Below are 8,153 nucleotides of genomic sequence, written 5' to 3'. Positions count from 1 at the left end.
TTTTCCCCTAATGGTATCACAGGGCTGGTCGTAGCGCCCCTCGAGAGTGCCGTGCTCGTGCACCAGTAAAAGGAGCACCAATGTCCTAATGCCCTCTTAGTCCCTTCTTTCTGGCATCTCTGACAGAGGGGAAAGAAAGTAAGTCGCAGAATGAACATGACCAACACATTTCAAAGCACAGTTACAAAAAGTAGGTAACTTTTTTTTCTTCAAGCACTTGCTCATGTTGATTCCATGTTAGGTGATTCACAAGCAGTACCCCTGTAGGTGCAGAGTGTACAGGCATGCTGACTGTAACACTACTCTCACAAAGTGTGCATTGTCCCATTCCTGATAGTGCACTGGGATGCGATGTTATGAATAGATGACCATGTCATGGCTCTGCAGATGTCCAGGATAATAACTTAAGTGAAGAAGACTTCAGACAAACTGAATTTTTGTTGAATAGGCCAGTCAAGAAGTCCAGGAATGGAACTTCTGTAAGCTTTTAGCAAAACTTGATGCAGGCAGTTACCTAGAGCAAGTCTTCTGGAATGACATAACATTTCACCCTGTCCACTATCAACACAAAGAGCAGCACTGACTGATGGAAGGGTCTAGTCCTCACAATACAGAAGGCCAGGGGACACACCTAAGGCAGGGATTATCAAACTTCATTTCAATGTGATCCCTTCTGACAATAAAAATTACTCCATGGGTCGAGGAGGGGGGATTGAAGCCTGTGCTTTCCTGAGCCCAATGCCCCAGATGGGGTGGTGGTGGGGAGAAAAAGCATAGCTGAAGTCCCAGTGGCCCACCTCAGGCCTGTAACCAAGTCTCAAAATGAAAAACTGAAATCTTGATAATTCAGCTTTAGGTGTTGAATCTAAGTTTGATGACCTAGTCATCAGTGTATGGATAAATCTGTATGCCTCAACATCTCAGATGAGCCTTAACTACCTCAATAGGCTTCATAAAATTCCTTGGGGCTGATTAAAGTCCAAAAAGGAGCGTGGTGAATTGGTATTGGCAGTGGCCCACCACAAATCAAAGGAATCTCCTGTGTCCACAGAAAATGGAGGGAATGATGGGAGGCCAGGGACACCATGCAGAATTTCAACTTCTTGAGATGTTTGTTAATGCTACACAAGTTTAGGACAGGTCTGAGGTCTATCGACCTTTGGAATTAGGAAATATTGGAGTAAAATCCCTAAGTTTTGAGGAATTACTTCTAGAAGCAGAAGGGTCTCTATCTCCTGGATGAGGAGATACTCATGAAAAGGGTCCCTGAAAAGGAGCAGGGAGTGAGGGATAAAAACTGTAGAGTGTATCTGAATGTCAAAATGGAGAGCACCCAGTGGTCCAAAATTATTTGGGACTATGTATATGAAACCGAAACTAACAATACAAAACCAGGATCCTGGACTATGTCTGGCATGCCATCCCCAGGCAGCTTTAATACGTCTGCCTAGGGCCAGCCGGGTATCAACTCAAGCCCAACCAGGAGACAGAAATGGAAGGTGTACGCTTTCTGCTTTTATAGCCCTTCCCTTTCTTTTTGAAGGGCTCATGCCTAGGAGATCCCGAGAACCTGTGTGCTGGTTGCAGCTAGAAGTGTTTTCTGGAGATCAGGGGCATATTTAGCATCATGTGGACCTTGAGTCTTTCAGCCCACACTGTTCAATGTCCATCAGCTCAGAGAACAGGACATTGTCCTCAATAGTGAGGTCTTAGGAGAAAGGCCAGATGACTGCAAATATGTGCTGCACTGCAAAGGACACTGCTATGGCCACAATCAGCTGTATTCAAGGTGCCTGGAAGGGAGGCCCTGGCTACTGCTTTGCCATCCTCCACAATGGGAGGCATTTTTGCCTTAAATTATAAGGTAAGGAGCCTTTACATTTTACTGAAGAGTCCTAAATATTATAGCATTATATCCCTAGTGGTTGAAGATCCTGAGTTGGATGCTGGCTGTGGAATAAGTTTTTCTTCCAAACAAGTCTAGTTTGCATCCATATTTTTAGGCATGGTGCTCACCTGTCCCTGACTGTCCTGTTTATTTACAGTGGACACTAACAGAGACACTAACAGATTGGTGCAAACACATATACTCATAACCCTTGGCCAGGACATAATACTTTTTCTGTGTCCTTTTCGATGTTTGAACCTGACAGAGTACTTTGACCAATTTCAGCACCTCTTCACTGCCTGGCAGTGCAATCTTACAGGGGATTGCTGCAGCCAGAATGTAAATGAGGCTGTCTATGGACTCCATATCCTCCACTTCTAGCTCCAAATTCAAAGTTACCTGTTTAAGGAGCTCTTAGTGAACCCAAACGTTATTCAACAGTAGCAGATGGGCAGGATCAGACACCACCTCAAGTGGGGATGAGGAGAACAACGTTAACGCTGTGGAAAGAGCTGGAATCTCCTTGATGACTGGCATAGCTTCCTCTCAAACCATTGCTAGAGTTTTGGTACTGGAGTCCAAGTCAGGTTCCTGCAGCTGCATGAGCTATGACTCGCTTCTCAGCTGCAGCTGCAGATGACCAACAGGAGCGTGTGGGGTCCTGGCATCAGGGCCCCCCCCCCCCAAGAGTTCCAATATTGCCAAAGTGTTGGCCAGTGTCCTAGTGACCAGACACCTGCTGCATGAATGACCCCAAAGTCCAGTGTATATGGCAGATCATGTGTCTATGATCAGGGAATGGATTCCCCCTTCTACTTCCAATGAGCACTCCTACTTCGGAGACCACGGTTAGACAGTCAATGCTTCTCCCTGCCAGCTACGTTGGGAAGTAGCGATTGGGGGAAGCAGACTGGCGTCATGACTCCAGAGACTGGTATCACAAAGAAGGAAATCAGTGCTTGATGAAAGAGAATGCCAAAGAATCTGGAATCAAGATGCCAGTGACAGATGATTGTAAAGGGCTTTCAAATGAATGTTCCTGTCCTTTTGCTTGCATGGCCTGAAGCCCCTTCACATGTGCTTCCCTAAGGTACTTGAAGCATCTTGCATAAGGATCGCTCCCTGGCATAGATTTATGAGAGGCAGCACGCCACTTTGAAACCCAGAGACCAGAGCATGCCACATCTCTGGGACAACCTCCTGCAATGGGACCACTATATATACCAACTAATCTAACTACTAACAACTAATAGGTAACTATAAACAAGAAACAGAGACCAAACTAGGAATACTTGTAAGCACAAGAGAGAAATATGTTCCAGGAACTATCACAGGACTGTAAGAAGGAACTGAGAGGGCAACGGGCTGGCAGCATCCATTATACTGATGCATGGCATGGAGTTCCAGGAGGTACTACAGCTGGCCCTAAGGATAGTATTAGGGAAAAAATACCTCAAGCAGCCATGAACATGGAATCGACATGAGCAAGCACTTGAAAAAACTAAGCGTCCCTGCTTAAATCAAATCCAATTTAAAGCAATAAAACTCTGGAGCTTTATTATTAAATCCCTCACAACAAACTAAACACTGTTCTTGGATAACAACTGTGCATTTTAAACAAAAGTTAATCACAATAAAAGAGCAAAATGTATTTTATCATATGTAATTATGATTTCTCACAGTATCCACAGGCCTGATTAAGTGCTGGAGTTATTCTGCCCATTCCAGCTTATATATGGAGTTGGGTATGAAAAGATTTGCTTTTTCTTGTTTTCTATCCTTTCTCTCTCAGTCTTCTATAGTACCATAACCATAATATTTTTTTTTTTTTTTTTTTTTTTTTTTACTTGCTTGACATTCTTCTAGCTGGAATACTGATAGAACTACCTACTCACAGCGAGTTACCAAAGCTGAGGATAGACGCACACAAGAAAATACCTGATCTGCAGGAACCAGAGATAAACACAGATGCTTTTTTATACTTTAGCTTTCTTATGTTACAAAAGCATCTTCATTCATTTTAAAACAAAAGTATTCTGAGCGGGGACTCTCCAGAGCAGTGAAAAGCTACTAAAAGAAATCAAAATTATAAGTGCACAGATTGTAAACTCTTTGAGGGAGAGACTTAAATGTTTGCGTGGTACCATACACCACTGGAACTTGAACTAAGTGGGGTCTCCGGAAGAAATAATACAAACAATGATTGTACAGTTTTTGCACAAAGAAGCCACAGCGCTGGTTATGTACCATTAGAAAGAAGCCAGAAATTAATTGTGTTTCAACAATATAGGAAAAGGCAACAATCAGCCAATTAACAGGTAATTAAAAGTGAACTTGAAAAACTGCCAAAAATAACTTCAGAAAGATAGGCCTTAGTCTTTACAACAAATACAAAACCAAAAGCGAGTATACATTGCATATAGGATTTCTCTTGGATGGTTTTCATAATGTGTTTTAGACCAAAACAAGAAACATATGCCTTTGCTGGAGTAAAAGAAGATAAGAAGTCCAGATTCTTACATAAGCCCAAGTGCTAGAAGTTCTTCTATTTTATCTAGAAGTAAACTTAGTATTAAGAACTTGTTCTTAAGTCCCAAGTGGTAAATTTCTGCTAGGTAGATCAGGCTCAGTCAATTGTCCTTGATTAAATAGATCCTCAATCTCAGAAGAAGCCAGATGTTGCTTTCAAATAGCACTATCAACATAGGCAATCAGAGTTTTCACAGACTGTAAAGTGTGCTATGTACAATTGCTTTAGTGTCAAGACTGATTTTTTTTCCCCCTGGAGGGAAGAAGGGGCTGGGATACATATTTGTTATCAAGAGAAATAAAGAAATGCATTTTCTTCCCACAGATTCTTCAACAGAATATGAGCGTGCCAATCTTCCATATATGAAGATGCAATATTGAAAACAGAATCTTACAATTAGACTGAGAGCTACAAAAAGCTCTGCTTCTGCATGGTACTACCTGGATGTTACATGACCAGAGACTTTTCTGATTGTTCTCTTCTTCCTTCTGCTTACAAGGACTTTGCACTGAACATAAAAGTCTGTGACTCAGAAGGAGTTTGCTGCCTCACAGACTGGGAGTATGCTTCTGAAAGGACTATAAGATGTATCCACTTTCTATATGGAAAGATAAATATTCAGGAATCCAGAAAAGCAATACAATAAACTTCCGATAATCTGGCACCTTTAGGACCCAGGGGGTGCCGGATTATTAGATATGCCGGACTATCAGAAGGGGGGGCTATGAGGAATCTGGGGTGTGGTGGGGGGATGCCAATCCAGACCCCTCATAGCTCCCCCTTCCGATAGTCCAGCTCTGCCCCAGGCATCCCTGATTCAGCCACTGCTCGTCAGCTTCAGCAGTGGCTAAATCAGGGACGCCTGCACAAGAGCAGCTGGAGTGCTGCCTGGTTGGTCCGATAGCGCCGACCCTTGGCGCGGCGAGACCAACCCGGCAGCATCCCAGCTGTTCTTGGGGACGCCTGGGGCAGAGCAGCTGGGGTGCTGCCGGGTTGGTCCCGCAGCGCTGCTCCTCGGCGTTACTGGACCAACCCGGCAGCACCCCAGCTGCTCTGTCCCAAGCGTCCCCAAGTCAGCTGCTGCTGATACTGATCAGCAGCTGACTCCAGGAAGCCTGGGGCAGCAGCTGAATCGGGGACAGCTGGGGTGCTGCCGGGTTGGTCCCTCAGCCCCAAGGGGCAGTGCTACAGGACCTACCCAGCAGCACTCCAGCTGCTCTGCCCCAAGCTTCCCCGATTCAGCCGCTGGTCAGTTTTAGCAGCGGCTGAATCGGGGAAGCTGGGGGCAGAGCAGCTCCAATGGTCTGGCTGCCCAGAGCACTTCTGGGTTCCAGATGGTGCCGGACCATCAGATGCCGGACCATCGGAGTTTTACTGTATATTGATGGAGTTTCTAGAATACTGATCATGCTGCAACATTGCAGGAAGGTCTGCCTGGAATAACCTAGAAAAGAGTATATCTTATTCTATATTCCAAATGGTGTCCATGATTCAGACAGATGGGGAGAATGCTGAATTTAGATTTCTATAAGTAAAGGGAATGTGCTAGTGAAGAAGTGCATAAGAAACTTGCAGTGCCTGTAAATTTCAGTCTCTAGGATATGTAACATTTTCCAAGGAGTCCTGTTCACATGGCAAGGCCATTTTATCAACTAGTTACAGGTTTTAGTTGTGTGGTTAAGGAGCAGCTTTTTTAAAAACTCAGTCTTGTACAATTTTTCCTAAATAGTTCCCAATAAGCCTGGAAAACATGACCTGAAGGCAACTTCTGCACTAAGCATTGCTAAGCACATGTCTCTTTCAAGTCTCACTGAAGCCACTTCTATCTGTAGCAGGAGGGAGCACTAGAGGAGAAATCTACTGCTAAGCAAATTCTCCTTCACTACTAATCAGGTCAATTAGGATGAAAGCAAGGGAAGAGTTTAAAAAAGGACCAATAACTCATGCTCTAAGAACAGCAGACGAGGATAGTCCTTTTTGCTAAGCAGGGTCAGTGCACAAGACTGAGATGGCAATTCTGTCAACAGGAGGAACTAGCAAGTAAGGAAAAATGGAACAAGAAGTCTTGGAAGGAGTCTCTATCATTCGGAATGAGAAGATTAATACAATAGCTAGACCAGTGGACACACAAGAAACTAATTTAGGAAATGGACTAATTAAGCTTCATTTTAGGAGGGCATGTAAAATACCATAGAAAGAATAGCACAATTAAGAAACCTTTCTCTGTTCTTGATTACCTCATTCACTGCATGGTTGGGCAATTTAGAACATGATGCTCTGCACTCATTTTTAAAAGAAACAAAAAAAATAACAAATATGGAAAAATCCCATATAGATTTTAATTAGCCACACATTTATTTACTTCAGTCAAAAATAATACAAAAACCTTACATTTACTTAAAGTTTAAGAAATAGGTTCGGAGTACCATAATTCTGCCCTCCATTACACCAGTGCAAGCCCAATGATTCATATAGTAGTTCTATGTCACCATTTCCAATATGTTTTTTCTATAAAATATATCATTCAACTTCCAAAGATTTAAAAAAAAAAAAAAAAAAAAATCAATTCAGACCTGAAAATAAGGGCCTGCAAATGATGGCATCAGATATGTACAGGCAGTCCCCGGGTTACGTACAAGATAGGGACTGTAGGTTTGTTCTTAAGTTGAATTTGTATGTAAGTCCGAACTGGTACATATTGTAGGGGAAACTCTAGCCAAACATTTCTCCAGAGCTCAGTTTTATTCTCCCACACCTCACTTCCCTCAGTCCTTTATTCTCAAGCTGAGGTGTCTGCTGAGAAAAGCCGCTCCGCGTCTCCTTGGTCCGCGGGGGGGGAGGGGCGCTAGCTTCGCATCTCCCTGGTCTGGTGGGGGGGAAGCAGCTAGTGCGGGGTTGCCTCACCCCGTTTGTAAGTAGGGGTCCGATGTAAGTCAGATCCATGTAACCTGGGGACTGCCTGTACATACAGTTCAAGGACTGAAAAAGTGTTTTGTTTAGGCAGAAGGATACAAGTTCTCTGCCCATGTGTATGCTACTGTTTCAGAAGTATAAAGGGTAGTACACAAATACCCAACCTTGTTCCCAATGAAGTCAATAACTCCAACAGGAATAGGGTCCAAAAATCAGTAAAAGAGAAATTTAAGATTGATATTGCCTTCTCCTAATGTTCCAATGTACATAATTATTGTAGCACATAGTATATTAAATCAACTACTGATCAAACCTCAGCAATAAAAACTTATACTTCTTTTGCTCCTCTTGAAAGCACATTGGTAAGAAGGACTTTTCACTATTTAGAAAATATAAAATTGTATTTATAATTAAGTTCTTAATTTAAACACATTTGAAACCTCCTACTGACCACCACAATAATATTGTAAGTGCACACCACCTATGGTGCTGCAAGTAGGAGGTATCAATATCGGCGATTTTAAAGCACCATGGTTTCTCTCCTGCTTTGAAGACTAATTAAAAATTAGAAAATGACAATTTAATAGCATTAAATATCATACAGTAAACATCTTGTTATTGAGACAGTATTAAATCAGTATGGAAACAATCTCTTTGTATCTCCCTATACATCACAAAATATATTCTTTGACAAAAATATTCTAATAAAAAATAACATAAGGTACATAGTAAAATAGTCACATCATGAAAGTTTTTGGATAGTCATACACAAGCAGGTGGACTACTCTTATTAATATACATGTCTTCATTAGCTTAACAGAC

The 8,153-nt window shown here is 42.5% G+C and overlaps 1 protein-coding gene across 12 annotated transcripts in view; it reads right to left on the bottom strand.

The window, feature by feature from the left end:
* ASPH (aspartate beta-hydroxylase) overlaps positions 1–8,153 on the bottom strand; it is a 191,779-nt gene that overhangs the window by 149,209 nt on the left and 34,417 nt on the right. The window lies entirely within an intron of this gene.

This window comes from Pelodiscus sinensis, chromosome 2, assembly GCF_052426305.1.
Source record: "Pelodiscus sinensis isolate ZL-2025 chromosome 2, ASM5242630v1, whole genome shotgun sequence".
Lineage (NCBI taxonomy): Eukaryota > Metazoa > Chordata > Testudines > Trionychidae > Pelodiscus > Pelodiscus sinensis.
Note: the sequence above shows the minus strand (reverse complement) of the source record. Positions and strands in the feature narration are given on the sequence as shown.